The sequence below is a fragment of the Octopus sinensis genome, linkage group LG9 (genome assembly GCF_006345805.1).
Source record: "Octopus sinensis linkage group LG9, ASM634580v1, whole genome shotgun sequence".
Lineage (NCBI taxonomy): Eukaryota > Metazoa > Mollusca > Cephalopoda > Octopoda > Octopodidae > Octopus > Octopus sinensis.
In genome coordinates, this window is record NC_043005.1 from 76,800,281 (window position 1) to 76,822,397 (window position 22,117).

At 36.1% G+C, this 22,117-nt stretch overlaps 1 protein-coding gene and 1 long non-coding RNA gene across 2 annotated transcripts in view; both read right to left on the reverse strand.

Moving 5' to 3' along the window:
* LOC115215374 (flocculation protein FLO11) overlaps window positions 1-22,117 on the reverse strand; it is a 102,758-nt gene that overhangs the window by 76,616 nt on the left and 4,025 nt on the right. The gene's annotated exons all lie outside the window — the stretch shown is intronic.
* Window positions 7,745-9,218, reverse strand: LOC118764884. Its single transcript, XR_005000716.1, has 2 exons — window positions 8,481-9,218; window positions 7,745-8,231 (listed from the first exon to the last, which is right to left on the reverse strand). It is a non-coding gene; the product is annotated as an uncharacterized LOC118764884 (long non-coding RNA).

The following is a 22,117-nucleotide window of genomic DNA, read 5'->3' on the forward strand; positions in this document are numbered from 1 at the left end:
CACTGTCTTTTCCATAGCAATTTCCTGCCATTTATGGGTAAAGAACATTGACTTTAGTTTATAGCACAAAGGAAGTAGCTATATACGTGTTTCAATTCCAAATTGCTTTCGTAATGCATTGAATGTAGCATCATCTTTGTTGCCTCAGACAGGCATGGGCAACCTTTTTCGAGATGCAAGCGACATTAAACATTGCTCATCAGCTAGCAGGCCGAAATAATTAAATAGTTCAAGGTAAGGTTTTGTTAGTTTTGCAATAAGGAAGTCACACAGGACTTAGTTTTCCTATGACCACGCTAAGATATGTCTTGCTCGTTGATGGAATAACGGAAGAAACAAAATCATAGCAAAAATCTAATCTAGTGTATTTACATGTTCCTAATCAAGCCATTAATGATAGCAGCATGAATGTGCATCGTAAGCAGCTAAATTTATTTAGTTTCATTCAGCCTTTTGTGATTCTGATGACCCAATTTTAAGGTCAGGGTCCATTTTCATTCCTGACCTTGAGGGTTTCAATGTCATCTCTGATGGAAACTGGGAAAGACATTATAGTCACAACATCTCTTTCTCTTGCTACCCTAAAAGATTGTAATATTTCATGCGCATATAAGGAAAAATGATCACAGATCTAAGAAGCAGATGGGGACAATGACACATTTTTTTCATAACATATATAGGAGAATATATATACTTGCTAATCGCTACTGCTGCCATATGAATACATGTATGTGTGTGTGTATATGTGAGTATTTATATGTGTGTATATACAAATATATATATATACATATATGTGCAGAGAGAGAGTATTATATAATGTCAGTATTTGCCCGGCAGTATTTGAGTATATGTGCATGTATGTGCGATCTGGTGAATGTGAATTTGCATACGTGTGAGTGAATAATTTTACTGAGAATACTTTCACATTTCGGATACCTTTTCTTTAACCTTATATGGAACTCATTGCTTTGTTGAAGACTTAAACGTCAATGCAGCTAGTTTTTTTTTTTTACATACCAGCCAACTGAATTAATAAGAAATGACTTTGACCGAATGAAAACCCACCTAACAGGTTGTTCACCGCCAAATCAATTATACACGACCAGTTCTGGAACTAGTTGACACCAGCCATACGTTCTATAACGACAAGAGTCTGAATTATGCTTCCGAGAACCAGTAATATTGACTATAAGCTGAATTCAAGTCTCGTGTCTATATTTCGCAAGAATTAAGCAAGTTATGACCAGTATTTAAATTTATCTTGGTATATCTTTGTTTGATTTGTAACTCGGTGTAGACAACTGGTTCTTCGCCGAATAACAAATAAGTTAAAATATGCTGTTCAGAATTTCTTTTCAAATAAAAACTATTTATCTAGAGTTGGGAGGAGAGGAGAAAACATACCGTAACATCTGGCCATTTCATTTGGCTTGTGCCTAAAATTTGAAATGTTAAACTTTTGTTTATTCATTGTGAGAAAGAATGCCAGAACTGGTATATCTTCAGATCATCAAAAACTGTGAGACAGAAAAAAATACTTGATTTAATTGCGAATAATACTTGATGAGTATTATTATATACTGGTTTTAGACGAAGTACACAGTGTTCCTTAGCTTTGTAAGAGGAGACTAAAAGAGGTGATCACAGAGTATCTGATTGTGAACACTATCTTAGAAAACCTTATACCAATATGGAAAAGCAGGAGTAAAAGGATGATTATGGTGGTGGTGGTGGTGGTTATAGTATTGATAGTAGTGGTAGTGAAGGCACATGGCTCAGTCGTTAGAGAGTCGAACTTGCGATCGTGAGATCGTGAGTTCGAATCCCGGACTGGACTGCGTGTTGTGTTTTTCAGCAAGACACTTTATTTTACGTTGCTCTAGTTCACTCAGCTGTAGAAATGAGTTGCGACGTCACAGGTGCCAAGCTGCATCGGCTATTGCTTTTCCCATGGATAACACCGGTGGCGTGTAGTGGAGAGGCCAGTATGCGTGGGTGACTGCTGGTCTTCCATAAATATCCTTGCTCGGACTTGTGCCTAGGACGGTAACTTTCTAGGTGCAATCCCACGGTCAGTTATGACCAAAGTGGGTCTCATTAGTGGTAGTGCTGATGATGACAATGTTACTAGTGTTGATGATGATAAAAACAATAATAATGGTAATGATGACAGACAGAAAGGAAAGAAACATGACCCAGGACAATTTTCTTAAATATAGGGACTCTAGAAGCTTGGACCCGAGAAAGGAAGAGATAAACAATGGGCTAAGTTCGTGTCGAGGAATCAGACATTAATCGTTGATACACGCACAACGAACTAATTTCACAACGAAATGTGTACGAGATTCCGTACTTTGATTCTGGTTTTGACCCTGATTGTCAGTCCCATCACGTATACCACCGTATACAACCGTTGCTCTGCGGCAGACTTCATTATGGTGAATTCCCTTTCGTTGTAGTACTAAAAGTATAGGACGTAGTGTTTATTTATATATTTATAGTGTTAGAAACTTGATTTTTCTCTAATGTCACTCAGCGATAAGACATACTGACTTCAGGTGAATGCTGATACGAGGTGTGAAGTATTCGGACGATTGGTTTCAGATAAGAGGATTATATTTGTCTGCTTTATGCTAAAATGATGATTCTCGGCAAGGTTAAGTCTATATTGTGAGCTGACGAGCAAAAGAATTCGGAGAATGTATAAATATATTTGAATTAATTATGATTAACGAAGTAAAACATGATGTGATACGAATTTGGTGTAATAAGATTTGAATTACAAGGCCAAAACACAAGCAATGAACAAATTTCGTTGACTATAGCCGTGTGGTAAGAATTGTGCCTATCAAACCTCATGGTTCCGGGTTCAGTCCCACTACACTGCAAATTAGAAAATTAAGTATTGGGGTCGATATGTTCGAGCAAACCCTTCAAGCCTGCATCAAACATGGCCGCAGTTTAATGACTGAAACAAGTAAGACGTAAATAGCATGTATAAATTTGTATTTTATGAAGACAATTAGCAAAGGCTGTACTATTAATATTAATCATTTCTATTAAGGTCTATTCAATGGTTACTTTTCTTGACTAAGAACAAAACTAAGAGGAACGGAAAGTAGATCACACCCGAGTAGATTTGGAATTCAAAATAAAGATACGAGGTTAATTTTAAGATTTCACATTGTGTCACAAGACGATAATCATGTACTCGATTCCATTGTCTGACTGATTGCTGTTTTATGGACTTCAACAGAATGATAAATAAATGAAATCTTCCTGAGATTTTGAAGTGAGATCATACACGGAAACGCTAAAAATGTCCCACGTATTGAAAGCGGCGGTCTTTGAAGTTCTCCTAAATTTCTGCTTTGCGCATACAGACATGAATGCATACATGTATCTATGTATAATATGTAATATATGCATTCATTCAAACATATGTATATATAAATATATATGTATATATACAAACATATATATAGATACATGTGCACAAAAACACACACACATATATAGGCGTAGGAGTCTCAAAAGACACCGATAGAATAAGTACTTTGCTTCCAAAGAATAAGTCATGCGGTCGATTTGCTCGACTAAAGGCAGTGCTCTAGCATGGCCACAGTCAAATGACTGAGGCAGCTAAAAGAGTAAAGGAGTATATATATATATATATATATATGGTGATTTCTCTATCTTCACGGATAATTGCCGTTTCTATAAGCTTCTTCGTTGTCAATGACATTTGTGACATTCCATTAATGACCTCTCAGATGACTCTTCTGCAGTTCTGCATTGTTCACACGCATAGGTGTATGTGTATGCATATGCGCGTGTTTAGGGATATATGTGGCGAAAAGGCCGTGTAATTACGATTGATTAAATTGTGTCTTTATATGTGTGTATGTGTGTGTGTGTGTGTATGCTTGTGTATGTGTTACTAGAATAAATTATATCGGTTTTGGAGAAAGATGTGATATAGAAACGTCAAACACCCCTCTCTAAGCACTTATGTAAATGCAACAACGGTTTTGATACGTCGGTAAGGTATCTCGATGAGATTCACCACAACGATAGTTTTAAGGCAGCCCACGATAAAATGATAATATTTTTATGTAACATATTTCGACGTTCAACGAGGTTTACTTATGGTGGTAATTCACATATTAATTGTTATCAGAAACAAACAAAGCAATGAATATAAGAGGTAGCTCTTTCTCAAATATTTCGTCGTTGAATGTATTTGGAGTGGCTCTTATAAGCGAGACGATGTTTTAAGTATTCACTTACACAAACCGAACAAAAACTACATTAATTAATGTTACCATCCGATGTGACATATCTACTTAACAAGCTACTTGTAAAATAAGTAAGTACATTATTATCCTTTTCCTCTCATATTGAAAAGGCGCGAGGTTTCAGAAGAATGGAGAGCGAGACTATTTGATGTCTCTGACATTGATATCTTCCTAAAAGGCGTCTTATTTGAGCTCATTCATTATTACAGAAGATATACTCTCCATCTGTTTAGCTGGACACGAAACCCTAAAATGACAGAAGGATATAATGTAAAGATGTGATATTTTTGTATGTCTTCAGACTCCAGTGAATCAAGAGTTTAAAGGAATAGATACAACGCAATTTCTAGAAATTGGGATGCAAAATGACTATCTGTCATCTTATTGCACTGTTAAGATGGTATGAATATGTAATAATTTCTCCTGTACAATAGGGCTGGAGTTCGGTGAGGGAAAAGACTCTGCCCGATGATGGGTTGGTTAGTTCTGTGTGGTTTTTCAACCTGCTAGAGATAGCAGCCCGATCTGTATTATATTACAATTTATAATTTTAAAAAGGGAAAAGATATATTAGATAATTTAATAATTCATAGTTGCTAATTTCTTAACATTTTGGAAAGAAATCAAACGGTAAATAGTGACATTCCCATCTCGTTTATATTTTAATTGTTTCACTCATTGGACTGCAGCCATACTTGGGCACAACCTTGGAGGGTTACTCAAAGAAATCGATTTCAGTACTCCTTTCTTAAAGTCCGGTACATATTCTATTGCTGTCTTTTGGTGAACTGCTAAGTTAAGGAGGCGTGAGCAAACAACGCCGATTGTCGTACTGTGTGGAAGAAGAGGGTATACACAAACACAAAGACACTGCCCTTCTCTGTGTGTGTGTGTGTGTGACGGGCCTTTACACAGTTTCTGTCTTCCAAATTTACTCACAAGGCACTGGTTTTGGGGGGCTATAGTAGAAGACAATTGCTCGAGTTGCAGCACGGTGGGAGCGATCTCGAAACCATGTGGTTGCAAAGCTAATTCCTTAGCCACACACCCATGGCTATCAAAAACAAAAACTGATTAGATCGATAAATCAATTAACGCTGCTCATTCTATAAGACATGCTGTAAGTTTCAAAACTGGGAGGACAAAACTACTATTATGGACAATTTAGTTAGTCTAAGTTTTATTGAAAATATTTTCGATTAAATTCTGCATTCTGAATAGGTACAAGTGCAGGTATAGGAATGTTGTTAAGAAGCTTGCTTAGCAACTGTATGGTTTCGGGTTCAGTAGCATAGTGCCACTAGAGCAAGTGTCTTCTACTGTAGTCTTAAATCGACCAATGGTTTGTGAGTGAATTTGGTTGACAGGAACTGTTAAGAAGCCTGCCATATATATATATATATATATATATATATTGGAGTAATCTGAAGTATAATCAGCCGAAATTGCGAAGATAATCTGGTACTTGACTGGAGAAGGAAAACTTCGAATGACCCGTTCTTGTTTTCTTTGCGTCGTCTTTCTTGATGTTTTGTTGTCCCATTTTGTGTTTTGTGTGTGTACATATATATATATATATATATATATATATATATATATGTATGTGTGTGTGTGTGTGTGTGTGTGTATAGCTAGCTAGCTAGATAGATAGATAGACAGACAGACATATAGGTAGACAGAGAGAAAGACAGGCAGAGATGCTGTGTCTGTTTTGTCTTCACCCTAATGTTCGACAACCGGTGTTTGTTCATTTATATCACAGTAACATTAGCGTTTCCGCTAAAGAACTGACAGAATAAGTACCAGACGTTTCAGAAAACAAAGTTCTGGAGGCGATTTTTTCGATTAAAACCTTTGAAGTTGGTGCCCCAGCATGGTCACAATCAAGTGACTGAAACAAGTAAAAAATAAATAAAACAATTTTTCTTATCTGTAATTACAGAAAAATTCTTTCCAGTTTGGATTTTCAGTGAAACGCAGTAAGTCATTGGTTATGCGAATGTCGGTGTCATATGCGGCATTCAGCTTCTCTAGCCAAATATGGTAATGGAATAAATGACGCAGGAAGAAATTTTTTCCATTCTCCATCTTATCTTCATTGAGAAAATGTATTTTATTGTTTTGTTGTTTGTTTTAAGCTTTCCGTTTTCCAGTTCTTCCCTAAGATTATAAAGAAGTTGCATGTTTAAAACTGTACATGAAAAAAATATATATATATATGTGTATATGCCTGTTGATATCGGCTTTGCTATACAGAAGACTGTTTTTGTAACATTCCTGTGTTTTGCATAAATTAATGAAAACGAAGTCATGACAACTAAACAGAGAAGTAGAATACATAAAAGTTCCTATTTCGAAATAGTTTGGTTAAATTGCAGTAATAATTATATTAATGTTATTAACCGTCATCAAAGAGTATAAAGTCAAATTGATTAGGTTGAACAAAGTTTATGATTCAGTTTCGTTTTCCACTTGAAATGACATTCACTTTATTTACAGAATTACTATGAAGGAGGGGAGCTGGAAAATCGGACAAATTTGCTAAGCGGCATTCCTCTCAGCTATTTATGTTCTGAGTTTAAATACCGAACGTCAGCTCTGTCTTTCATCAATTTTAAAGGATTGTTCTAATCAACAAGCAATTCCCTATAGAATTGCTGGCCTTGTGCTAATGCTTCTACAGAGTTATTGCTCCTTGCAGAAAACATGAAACTCGTTACTCTTATCGTTTCTTTCGTATCTTAGGTCTCTTACGAAACAAGAAACCCACTTCTTCATTAAAAAAAAAAATTGATGTGCACGTGTAAAGAAGTAACAGAGCGAGTCCCGTAGATTAAAAGTTGGTATCTTAGTACCTGGTCGACCAATTCTTTGCGAGTGGATCTGGAAGTCGGAAACATTGTGTGTGTGTGTCTTTTTGTGTTTTACTCCCACTACCGCTTAACAACTGGTGAGTTTGTTTACACCCTAGCAACATAGTGACTCGGCAAAAGAGACCGAAAGAATAAGTACTAGACTTTAAAATAAGTACAGATATAAAAGATTATATCTGCTCACTTTTGCAGCTATTTTATTTCACATTCACAGCACTATAAGGAAAAAAAAATCTCTGAATCATCCCGCACTTCCAAAATTCACCCCTTAATTGCAGATACTGCCTCTCGTAAAACTATATTTTACACAGTTTTCCTACCTGAAGCCGAATCATAATTGTAGCTACAATAACAAATAATACAAACCATATATTTTGTTGTACTTTCTATATTTCATTATATTACAAGAAGAAAACATAATGCCACACTGTTCACCTTTCTTAACGCAGAATACTTTAACAACAGCACAATGTTAGGTTTGACCTTAAAACTCGCGGGTGGAAATTGAAAGAAATAAGGTTACTGTGTTTGTCATCGTTTAGTCAATACTTTCGTAAAATTTACACATATGTGTTGCATTTTTTCTTTTTCTTTTTATTACTCCAAACAGCTACGTTTTATAAAGAGAAATAGTCTATGAAATTCTGTGATGAAAAGAAAATGAAGTAAAGTTTACTTCATAACATTCAGTTTGTCATCCCATTCGTAAAATATTAACTACTATGGGCGCAAGTAGTTCGATAAAATAGTTGCGGTTTAATGAATAGAATGTTTCAACAGAGAGAATGGAATGTTTTAATGCCACCAATATAGTCTCGATTGGTGAATTAGCGAAACGTCAGCGCGCTAGCTGAATCGTCATAGCGTCGATAAAGATTGATTTTGTGTGTGTGTGTGTGTGTGTATTTGTTCTGGCTTTGAGTTCAAATACTGCTGTGGTCAACTTTGCTTTTATCTCTACGGGGACAATAGAATAAAGCAATAGTCAAATAAAAATTCTTGAGGTTAGTGGTATTGACTAATATACACTTTCCTTAAAAGTTACAGGCCTTGTGAAAACCTATTTCTTTATTGCCCACAAGGGGCTAAAAATAGAGGGGAAAAACAAGGACAGACAAACGGATTAAGTCGATTATATCGATCCCAGTGCGTAACTGGTACTTATTTAATCGACCCCGAAAGGATGAAAGGCAAAGTCAACCTCGGCGAAATTTGAACTCAGAACGTAACGGCAGACGAAATACGGCTACGCACTTCGCCCAGCGTGCTAACGATTCTGCCAGCTCGCCGTCTTTGGCCTTTTGAAAACCGTTATTTAAAAAAAAAAAATAGAACAAATCGGAATGTAGCGATTGTAGTTGAGCAACAGGTAAGTAATCATTTATTATTCTGAAGTCACTAGGTATGCAATTTCGAATCCTAGTTTCAGTCATTGATTTTCTCTTTGTATTTATATATCTATTTATCTTTTTGATTTTATTTAATGCAATGTATACCACATTCCACTAACCAGTTCTCAACAACAACAAAAAACTTTGTAAATTAAACAAAAAACAAATATCACTAATAAAAGATTAGATAGCAAGCAAGCACCGTTCGTTTTTACACCACGTCTTTCTCTCTCTTGAATTTTTAAAAATCTTTTGTCCTACTATAATAAATTAAATACAGTTATTTACTTCGTAGGTCCTCACAAAATAGTTACAGTTACGCATAAAAGTTCTCTTCGTAATGGTATGTTAAAAATGTGTAAGTATACCTGTTCTGTAAGTTAGTTACTGCATAAGAAACTCGTTTAGTTACCCAACCACACTGCTTAATTAAAGTTAATAAGTAACAAAAATACCAATCGTAACCTTTTCAAGTCCACTGCTGATAGAAACTATACAGGATTCCTAAAGCAGTAGAAAGCCGGACGAAATAGTTTACGGTATCTTGCTTTACTTTCGTCTCTATGAGTTCCATTCCTGACTGAGTTGAGCTTGTATTTATTGTACTAGCATTGATAAATTAATACACGAAATAATTTTTAAGTGTTTGTATCTCTCCCCCAAAATATATGTCCTTGCATTTACGTCACGAACCATGATTATTATTGAGAAAGAACATGTCAACGAAAACTGCATCTTTGTATTTGACAGGGATATATATATATAGGGAGAATTCACAAAACAAAAGAAGACAGGTGCTGTAGACAACAAGCAGGTGTATTAGTATAACGCTTGTGAAGGGAAAAGTCTTTAACGTTTCGAGCCTACGCTCTTCCACAGAAAGGAACACAGAAAGCAACAAGGAGAGAAATAAATAATGTGTAGTGGTTAGCGATCTATGATGAAGTCATTCAAAGTGAATACCTAAAACTGTGTCCTTGGATTCTCTTACAACACCTAGTTCACAGTAACATCTTGTAGGTCGCACTCAGCTCTCCCTCCAAGTGGAAACAAAGACAGTAATATCTTTCGCTTTTATGGTTTTGCACAACATGAAAATGACCTTGTAAGAGAAGAATGTCAATCATCTCAGCTCATCAATGCAGTTAATATTGGCTTCGAATTTTGGCACAAGGCCAGCAATTTCATGTGCAGTGTGTAAGTTGATTACATCGATCTCAGTGCTCAACTGGAACTTATTTTATCGACTCCGAAAGAATGAAAGTCAAGTCGACCTTGACGGAATTTGAACTCAGAACGTGAAGACACGATATGCCACTCAGCATTTTGCCCGGTGTGCTAGCAATTCTGCCACTTTGCTACCTTCGATGAGATTAGTATTGAGATCAAATTATTGTCAAGGTATTTCAAAAAAAAAAAAGTAATTTTGAACGCTGACAATTTAACTGGAAATGGCAAACAATTCGTTACATATATCATGTGATTGTAACAAAATTATATATAATTTTTCATGATCCCTAATGTTCATAAGGCTTGTCATCCGTGCCAGCACGCCACCTTAACGGGATCATAGCAGCAAGCGGAAGATGTCACTTGCTTATCAACTATCTATATAACTGGACAAATATATGTTTGGAAAGATATATATTTGAAGAGAATAATAATTCTTTCACATGATCTGCCATTTGTGGGGAAGGGAGTAAGTCGTTTACAACGACCCTGGTGTTCAGCTGGTACTTGTTTTATGATTCCCGAAAGGACAGAAGGCAAGAATCAACTTTGGAAAAATCTCATCCCAGTACGTAAGGAGTCGATTAAAGAATGCCCAAAGTGCTCACGCTGCTGCTAGATCGACGCCTTAGCCAATTTCTATGCTGCAGAGTGAAATGTCACCTGTATATATATATATATATATATATATATATATATATATATATAGAGAGAGAGAGAGAGAGAGAGATAGTTGATCTGATCTTTATAGCTGATCGATCATCTATTTGGAAACATATACATTCAGAAACAATATATACATTCAAATTGAATGTAGTATGTTATATATAATTAATATTTTGGGATGTTTTAATAAATATGATTCAGTTTGTTTCTCCAATAATCTTTAGCCGAGATAAAGGAGTCTATTAAATGGGTAGAATTAAATTTTAAAAATGCAATTAGAATTAATAGGTTGTTTCATTTTAAAAAATAATTACATTACAGAATGGAAACATCTGTTGGAGACAGAAACATCTCTCACTTTTCACCCCACCTCCTTTCCCTCCTTTCTATTTCACTGTACATTTGTTTGTACGTATGAATATATATATATAATATATATATATATATATAATATGTGTGTGTGTGTGTGTGTGTGGTGTGTGTGTGTGGTGTGTGTGTGTGTCTATGTGAGTGTGTGTATATATATATGTATATATATATATATATATATATATATATATATATATATATATATATATATATATATATATATATATATATATATATATATATATGTATATATATATATATATATATATATATACACATGTATATATGTATATGATATCTATCTATCCATCTATCTATCTATCTATATATATATATAAAATTATAATTTAGGGTATCTAGGAGATACCACCATGATGGAAATAGCAGTCAAGATTTGCCTGCTATTTCCAGCGTGATGGTAATTCTTAGATACCCTAAATTATAATAATTTTAAATAATTATTACCTTTCAAAGGATTTTATTCCCGTGCTGACCACTTGATAGATCGGTATTTTAAATATCGATCTTATCCTTATCTATATAAATTTATATGTATGCATGCATGCATGTATGTATATATGTATGTATATATGTATGTATGTATGTATGTATGTATGTATGTATGTATGTATGTATGCATGCATGCATGTATGTATACACACGCACTCATTATTTATTTACTTCGCTGCTGACAGTTCAATTGAAGTGGTTGTCTTTGATATATGGTAGTCAATACAAAATACGACTGCAAATTAGCATATTATTCTACAGAAATGTAGGCACCACAATGGTTCTGATTGCCCCCGAGGACGGCCATCAACAGAAAAGATTATCGTGCAAACTTTCAAATTATATGTGTGTGTGTGTGTTTAATTAATCATGGAATTATGGACAAGACAAAGCCTTTTGTTTTTTGTAGCCTCTCCCAGGTTAATGCAGTTCTACATATATGTAAATTACACTTCTATAAACATACAGAATGTCTTCATATCAGAATATGAAGTAGCAATCGAACAATACGACACATTTATTGGTGTTTATTAAATTCTGTTAAGTATACTAAGAATATAACGTAGTAAATTAAAATATTTCAAAGCCACTGCTATATTAATTAAATCTATTTATTTTGTTCTGGTTAAAAGAAAATGCGTAAATAAAATGCATAAAAAAAAGGAATTGTTGATGTACTCTAGGATGGTTGATGTAAGTAGTGAAAGCTGATCAATTTAGTATGGCATTCGTCCTTACGTTTTAAGGTCATATTTAAAGCCAGACTACTCTCTGTAGCTTAAAGACGTATAGGTCATTGAGTTACATTGAGTTAGCGGTAGTTTTTCTTTCGTCTCGGTAGGATTTGAACTCGAAACGTAACTGAAGTTGATTATCGTACCGGGATCTGTGTCTCCTTCATCTTTCATTCATTGAAACCTATTGGCTATCCATACATGTACGTGTTTGTAACTGTCTCACTCTTCGTTTTTTTCTTTCCTTTCCTTTCTTTCTTTCACTTATTTTACAAAGATATATATATATATATATATAATATATATATATATATATTTTGGGAATGGAAAAAACTTGAAGCAGATAAGCTATAAATATTAAATGTAAATACAAGTTAAAAACGCTTGGATACAAAAAATCGAAGGTTTTGTTTGTGTGTGTGTGTGCGTGCGTGCACATACATACAAAAACACATTATCAAGCACAACACACATCTAGACACAAGCATATATATATATATATATATAATATTATATATATATATAGATATATATATATGTGTGTGTGGTGTGTGTGGTGTGTGTGTGTGTGTGTGTGAGCGAGAGGAGCTAGAGAGTAACAAAAGTGACTACAGCAGTGTTGACAATAACGATGGAAATGACAATTACAAGAAGAAGGTCAAACCCTATGACCTTGTTTTCGGTGACAGGGCGGAGAAGAAAAAATGGGAGCAGGAAACCAGTAAACTATTGATTACTGGAGCAGGAAGCAGCGTATGAAAGTGTCAAGTTATCATCAAGACACCAGAGGCCTATTTTGAATGCCTGGTACAGAGGGGGCTCTGGTAAATGTAGCCATTTAGCTAAACAGTAGTGTTAAGCAGGGTGTTCGTTTCAGGCTACTAGAATAGTCGCAGGCACGTGTGTGTGGTTAAGAAGCCCCTTTTACAACTGCGTGGTTTCAGGTTCGGTCCCACTCCGCAGCAAATTCAGTGTCTTCTGCTGTAGCCACAGGCTGACGAATGCCCTGTGGGTGAATTTGGTAGATGGAAACTGAAAGAAGCCTTTGATACGTGTATGCATGTATATATCTATATCTATCTATCTATATATATATATATATATATTTATTTATTTATTTTCTCTCCTTTTTTTTCTCTCCTTGTTTTTCTGTGTCCCTTTCTGTAGAAGAGCGTAGGCTCGAAACGTAAAAGAGTTTTTCTATTCCTGAGCGTTATACTAATACATCTGTTTGTTTTGTACACCACTTGTCTTGGTCTTTTGATTTTTTCGTAAACTCTCCCTATATATATATATATATATATATATATATATAGAGAGAGAGAGAGAGAGAGAGAGAGAAAGAGGATGTTGTATGCATCTATCGTTGTGTTTTTCCCCTACAACAACTTGGCAACCTGGGTTCGTTTGTTTGCCGTCTCATAACTTAGCGGCCCGGCAGAAGCTACTGATTGAGTAAATACCAAACATTAAAAAATAAGCATTAGGCTAGATCAGTTCGATTAAAAAGCCATCAAAACAGTGCTCCAGCATGGCCGTAGTCTGTGACTGAAACAAGTAAAAGATAAAAGGTATACATTAACAGAGACACCTTAAAGCTAATTTGAGGAAAACGGTAAAATATAACATTTGTTTGGGTAATGCTTGTTCTGCTAGCACTCTGCTAGCACTAAGAAATCGCTAAGAACCGATTTCTTGTGCAGAAAACAGCTGCGATTTACTGCGTAGTTACTTCAAAATAGAATCAAAGAACTTAAGCTGTGAAGGGCCACATAAAATGTTCCTGCTTCTCATTGGGAGCTGTTTCATATTGATATAATAAAAGCTTCTGTTAATGTAAGTATATTAAAAGTGAAAGATTTCCAGTATATATGTGTGCGTGTATGTATATATATTTATGTATATATTCGCATATAAATGTGCGTGTATGTATGCAAGTGTGTGTGTGTGTGTGTGTATGTGTGTGTGTGTGTGTGTGTGCGGGCATGTGTGTGTTCCTAGTTTCGGTATTCGATTGAAACCGAGCTATAATGACACCTTCACGGGTCCTGTCGATCATATCAACTCCAGTTCGCAAATTACATTATTGCCGAAATATAAACACCTGATGTCAACACACACACGCACGCGCACACAGACACAGACACACACACAGAGACACACACACACACACACCCTCACACACACAACACTCATACATATAGAGGTAGGTCGTTTTGGTAGAATCACTGGAGTGTCCGATGTAATGCGTTGCAGCATCTAGTTATGACTCTTAGTATTCTAAGTTCAAATCTCACGGATAACACCCCTAAATTTCAACACCGGTTGTGTGAGTGTATGTGTGTGTGTGCACGAGAGAGAGAAGCTAATTGTATGTGTGACCGTGCGTGTGTTCGTGTGCCTGCTCGCATTCAAATTAGACACTGCTGCTGCTGCTACTACTACTACTAGGTTTTATAAGCAGCTTGAGCATCGACTGAATGGTCTAACGGCTGAAATATTTATCCTACGTCCCTCTCATTGATTCGATAACAAACCAGTTACAAAGCGTAAACACGGTAGATCGATAACCAATCACTTGAAAGAAAACAAACGATCTCTCTCTTATTCTTTATATATATATATGTCGTCGTGGCACTCCGTCGGTTACAACGACGAGGGTTCTTGTTGATCCGATCAACGGAACAGCCTGCTCTTGAAATTGACGTGTAAGGGGCTGAGAACTCCACAGTCACCTGAACCCTTAACGTAGTTCTCAGGGAGATTCAGCGTGACACAAAGTGTGACAAGGCTGGCCCTTTGAAATACAGGTACAAGAGAAACAGGAAGAAAGAGTGAGAGAAAGTTGTGAACGAGTACAGCAGGGTTTGCCACCAACCCGTGGGGCTTTAGGTGTTTTCGTTCAATAAACACTCACAACGCCCGGTCTGGGAATCGAAACCGCAATCCTACGACCACAACCCCGCTGCCATGACCACTGAGCCATTGCACCTCTACACATATATATGATTCCTTGAGACCCACGAAAGAAATGCGACTAAGGTGTTCTTGAAACATCCAGGCAATTATTAACACAAACTAAGTTTTATTGAAGAAACATAAGGCGGTGACATGGCAGAAAAGTTTGTGCGTCGAACAAAATGTTTAGCGGCATTGCTTGAAGCTCTTTATGTTCTGAGTTTAAACCCCAATGAGGTTAGTATTCCCTTTTATCCGTTTCGGGGTCGATAAAATTAGCTACTAATCAAGAACTGTGGGGGTCAATGTAACTGACATGCCCCTCACCTCAAGCGTTGGGAGAAAAGCACTGAATATTAAGGAACTATGAAAGGCAAAATAAAAACTGTGTAACTAAGCTCCAAGGACTCGGAGTACCAGCTGAATGAGTGGAGACGTGAAACTCGGAGCACTGTCGATCAGGAACTTTTCTGTTTTAATGTGGTAAAAAATACTCTAAATTTATGTATGGAGTCCTGTCGTCTACCCCTTCTTCGTGAAGTAGCAGAAATTGCCTGTGTGTGTGTGTGTAGAGAGAGAGAGAGAGAGAGAGAGAGAGAGAGAGAGAGAGAGAGAAAGAGAGAGAGAGGGAGGGGTAGACTTTTATAAAAAGATCGTTAATAGTGAGTTCAAAGTTTCGGTTTGATAGTCTTTATTCGACAGTCCGGAGAAGGCCAATATCTAAAAGAAAAAATTGAGCTATTTTTCAGTTTAATGTTACTTTGTTTCTATTTAACTTGCCATGAAAGCAAAACTTAATATGTGTGTGAGTGTGTGTTCATGTGGGGCGGCGGTATTGTTAGAACTTTGGCTGGTATAACTTGGTGTATGTGTACCGGCTTGTGAACAGCGTTCAAATCCCGTCTAAGTAACTCTCTCGTCCATGGGAGTGACCCACCAACCAGCAGTAGGCCAGAGTGAAAAAATATGTGATGTATATGTGTTTGTGTATGGTGGACGAAAAACTGCATGTATATATACTAAAGTATGTAAGTGTGTGGGAGAATGTGGGAAGAAAAGAGTGTATGTGGGAGTGCGAAAGTATGCGTATGCATACAAATGAAACTGGGTGTGTATTTACACTTGAAGTGAAGTAAATAAGAAAATCTATACACATCTTAACCTATATATATATATATATATATATATATGAAAAGGAGATGTCGAACACGAGTGGTGATATATAAAAAAGGAAATGAAGAAAATGCCGACAAATAATTGAAGTAATTTAAGTAATTTAGTTAGGTGAAAGTTCTTTTTACCGGTTGCGCATTTGTTATGCTTATCAAAATATAAAAGAGAGATTAGAGTTTCCTTTCTTATAGAATTTTTCCTCTTATCTGGAAAGAGGAAAATTCTATAAGAAAGAAACTCTAATCTCTCTTTATTTTTGATAAGCATAACAAATGCGCAACCGGTAAAAAGAACTTTCACCTAACTAAATTACTTAAATTACTTCAATTATTTGTCAGCATTTTTCTTCATTTCCTTTATAATATATATATATATATTATATATATATATATAATATATATATGCTTATGCTGTGCGTTCAATTATACAACTTCGGCCGTTGGACCGGTGTCTTCTACTGTCGCGCAGGGCGACTATTGCTTTGTGATTGAATTTGGTACATGGAAACTGTGTGGAAGCCTGACTTATTTGTTTATATGTGTGTTTGTGCTTTCGAATTGTTCGACGAAATCCCTCAACTTAGTGCTCCAGCATGACCGCAGTCTAATGACTGAAACAAGTACAAGGCAAATCATATATATTATATCATATTAGAGGGACGTGGTTTACTCAGAGAAAAGGAGACGGGGATAAAGAGAGAGAGAGAGAAGAGAGAGAGAGAGAGAGTGATTGGGGAGGGGGGTATAAAAATAAAATGAGAAAATCTTTCTTTGTCTTCCTTAGATGAGGAGAGAGACAGAGAGAGACAGATAGACAGGGGGTGAAGACACGTAGAGGAGGTGAAGATAGACAGAATGTATGTGTGAATGTATGAACGTCAATAGAAAATATTACATATATATATATACATATATATATATAATATAATATATATATAATATGTTATTATATATATATATATATATGGAGAGAGAGAGCAATAAGAAAATGATATATATATATATGTATATATATGCGGTGAGAGAGAGAGAGAAACAAATGCTCATATAGCAAGAACGAATGAAAATATAGAAAGTGTTTATATGTAAAGAGGAGAGCAAGGAGAGAAGGATAGTCGAAAAATAAAGTAAGAGTTAGTGAGAGAGAAATAAAAAGAAAGAGTGAGAAGTGTGTGAGAGAGAGAGAGAGAAGTGTGTGTGAGAGAGAGAAAAAGAATGTGTGTGTGTGTGCGTGTGTGTATTTGGTTATGCGCAAGAGCATGTTTCAGGTATGCGTATATGTTGTTTTGCGCCATCGGATGCTTGTATGTGTGTGTGTGTATGTGTGTGTGTACCTCAGCATAATTATGAATGAGTGTGTATGTGTGTGGGTATGTATGTGTGTGTGAGTGTGTATGTGAATGGAGCTCAGCATAGTTATCTGTGTGGGCATGTATGTGTGTGTGTGTGTGCATGTGTGTGTGTGTGTGCATGTATTATGCGCCAAGGCCCGTCAATGGGAACGAGTGTCCGCAGTGAGTGAGTGAGTGAGTGTGTGTGTATGTGTGTGCATGTGTGTATGTATGTGTGTGTGTATGTGTGTGTGTGTATTTGTGTGTGTGAATAGTTGAACGAGAGAGAGAGAGAGAGAGAGAGAGAGAGGGAGAGCACTGCGATTATACGAGACTGTTATGCGCAAGTGTGTGTATATGCGTGTATTATGCGCCATTCTGTGTGTATGTGTGTCTGCGTCAATAGTGATATATATATATATGCGCGTATATCTGTCCGTATGTGTGTGTGTGTGTGTGTTGTGAACGTGTGGATGTGTACGTATATGTGTATGTGTGTGACTATGAAGCAAATCAATAGAAAAACGTCCGACTTAGCAAAGGTCTACGACAATGTAATGAAACAAGCTGTAAAGTTTACCGGTGGCTTTAATAGTGAGGGCGGTAATGGTGGTGGTGTAGGTGTTGGTGTTGGCGGTGGTGTTGGCGGTGGTGTTGGCGGTAGTAGTGGTGTGGAAAGAGAGGAGGAAAGAAAATAGTGGCAGATGAAGGAGAAGCGGGGTGGGAAGATGCAACTGGCCGGCAACTTGGCTGCTGTCCGGGACAGCATCGAAATTTGCTGCTGCTGCTGCTCCTGCTGCCTGCTGCTGTTAATGGTGATGATGATGATGCAAATGACGATGATGATCATGATCATCATCATCAACATCATCCTGCAGCATTTCACTACAACCACTACTCCCACTGCTGCTGCTACTATTACGAGAAATGGCCAGCTGTGTTTTTTTGTTTCTTTTTCTTTTTTGTCTTTTTTATAACCGGGACTCACCCAAACCACCTCCTCATGGCTACTGCATATACTAGTTTACTTCAAAACCTTGTACCTGCAGCAAAGCTTTTCATATCCCCTTTTACCTTAATTAATTAGGTTCCCTTTACTTTTTTCTTTATCTATTAATCCTTGCCTCTCTCTCTCTCACCCTTTCTCCCACTTTCTCTCTTTCTGAGTATGCCTTTTACCAACTTCATTGTGTTCACACACTTTTTCTATCTATCTATCTATCTATCTCTCCCTCCCTCCCTATCTTTCTATCTATCTATCTATCTATCTATCTATCTATCTACCTCAGTGGTTGGGTTCACGCAACGAAATAATAAATTGGGGATCTACAATTGTATTTTAAGGGCCCCTGAAAAACATTTGCTTTAAATGTATGTATTAGTATGTATTGCAAGAAACAGTTAGGTTTCTTTCTCTAATATTTTACATAATTCAACCTACACAAGTTAATGTGTGAAAAATAAAACAGAAGTTTTGAAAGAAGTTTCCATGAAACTAGTTTTAAACATTGAATAACTATGGGGGCCCACCAGAGTAAAATAGTAATCAAAGGAGACCACAGATAAAAAATGGTTGAGAAAACCCGATCTATCTCTTTGCCATTCTATCGCTTTGCCATTCTTTCCATTTCTCTCTATATCTCTGTATCTCTCTATTTTATCTCTCTGTCTCTCTATCTGTCTATCTCACATTAACAAGTCACACTAACACACACCAAGAAATAATGACTACCGATGACCTTTCATTCATTCTCTCGCTTCTCCACCCGAAAGCAATTTTAGTTCCTCGCCTCTCCTTCCTCCTCTAACTCCACTCTCTTTCTCTCTCACTTTGTCTCTCTACACATACTCTTCACTCACCTCCATTACCAAACTTTCAACTACAGTCTATGACATTTCGTCATCGCCCACAATCTAATATTCTCCTTTGCGTTCTCACTCACAATTAATGCATCTCCGTGTCCCTGTACCCTATATATAGACTCATACGTTTGTGTGTGTGTGTGTGAGAGAGCGCTTGTTTGTGTGTGTGAAACTCCGAGCTGTGTACTTTACTTTAGTACTCTTACAGGCGTTTGGTATTCCTTCACTAGAGACTTTCGTTGTAGTCTCGAAAACTATTTATGACATTTTGTAAATTGTTAGTTGAGCACTTTTCTGACATATACTTTAAGTTATGTGTACTTACATGCATTATATATATATATATGCATCATATAATATATATATATATATATATATATATATATATTGTGTATATGTTGTGTGTGTGTGTATAATATATGTATATATACAGACATACTTACATATACACGTATATAAATTTAGATGTTTTCGAAGTTTTGCCAAAGAAGGCTTATCAAACGCACATCCATTCGTGCACACACGTACGTAAAGATGTAGAAAGCTAGACTTAGCAATTTCACTGCCGCTGTTGGACGGTTTCCGTCTGTTAGTGTTGCACTTCTGTGTTTTGTAGCACTCTATGTGTATACGAGATGCTTTCCGCGCGACAAATGCCGCCGTTTTGTGGCTTTCTACATGTATTTGCACATTAAAATAAACAATCATTCCATGCATATTATATATATATATATATATATATATATATATGTATATATACAGACATACTTACATATACAACGTATATAAATTTAGATGTTTTCGAAGTTTTGCCAAGAAGGCTTATCAAACGCCACATCCCATTCGTGCACAACACGTACGTAAAGATGTGAAAGCTAGACTTAGCAATTTCACTGCCGCGTTGGACGGTTTCCGTCTGTTAGTGTTGCACTTCTGTGCTTTGTAGCACTCTATGTGTATACGAGATGCTTTCTCGCGACAAATGCCGCCGTTTTGTGGCTTTCTACATGTATTTGCACATTAAAATAAACAACATTCCATGCATATATATATATATATATATATATATATATATATATATATATATACATGTCATCTATAAATGTGTGTGTAAGATATACATACATGTCTGTGTGTGCATATATATATTCACACACGCATACACACACATAACGGGCAGAGAGGCAGACAGACAGGTTGTAGGTCTTGCAGACACAGGTGTTTCTACACAAGCAAAATTTGCACAAAAAAAGAAAAGAAAAGACACCTGACTACAGCACAAACATTACTTTTACATACATACATACATACATACATACATACATACATACATACATACATACATACGTATCTACTAGTAGAATACAAAGTTAGAAAATACATAGGCATTTAGATACGTAGATATATAAGTAAATAAATATATAAGCAAATGCATTTATATATATATATATATCATCATCATCATGATCGTTTAACGTCCGTTTTCCGTGCTAGCACGGGTTGGACGGTTCGACCGTGAGTGTAGCGAGTGCTTTTAATGTGCCACCGGCACAAGTGCCAGCGGAGGCTGGAAGCGGCCTCCATCGGTTGGTGCTTTTTACGTGCCACCAGCACAGAATATATATATATATATATACAGAGAGAAAGAGAGAGACCGATATGCATAGCTAAAGAATAAAAATAGAGAAATAGATTGACAAATTGGATACACAGATAGAAAGATAGAAAGACTGTTAGATAAATAGATCGACAGTCAGATTTTCAGACACATGCAGACACCTGGACGTGTAAATGGGTAGGTAAGTAGATAGGAAAGACAGACTAGGAAAAGGGAAGAAGGCGAATTGAGGACACAGCATATTTAAGTACAGCTTAGTAAGGATTATTGGAGTAAGAAGATTATTTCGATACTAATATACTTTTAACGTAATTTACCGGAAGTTGTGAAACAATTGAGGAGCCGTTTTAGATTGGGAAGAGAATAGGAGCTTAGTTGATATATATATATATATATATAATATATATATATATAATATATATATATATATATATTGTAAAAGCATATATAATACATCATATAGATATATGTGTGTATATTATATATGTGTATATATGAATATATATAAATAATATGCATTTATGATATGCATTTACATATATTATATAATATATATATATATATATATAATATATATATATATATATATATATATATGTTGAATATTCAAATACGTATATACATATGTGTGCCTGTCTATCTTTGAGTTAGGGGTTGAAGGACAGCACCCAAGGTTCTTTTCATTGACGGCTATATTGGAAGATAATCTCAGGCTGGAGTTTTGACTAAAGTCTTCCTGCAGTGCGGATACCCCAAAAGTTACCCATGGTGCTGATGATAGTCGTGGTGTTACACCAAACAGCTGCTCAAAGTGACCATCACTTGTTACCAGGAACAGCCCAGTGAACGTCCTTCTGCACGATATCTATCTACCAAATTTCACTTAAGCGGATTTGATTGGCCGGACGTTATATAACAACAGAACGAGAAGAACACTTATCATTGGTGTTATACGGTGCGATCGAACTCGACACCTCGTCGTAAGCAAACAGCTATATCTGCTATATCTGTTCAAACAGAGATCAACACATCTTTTGCCACTTTTTAAGCATTTTTGTAAACACTAAGATGGCGAGCTGGCAGAATCGTTAGCACGCCGGGCAG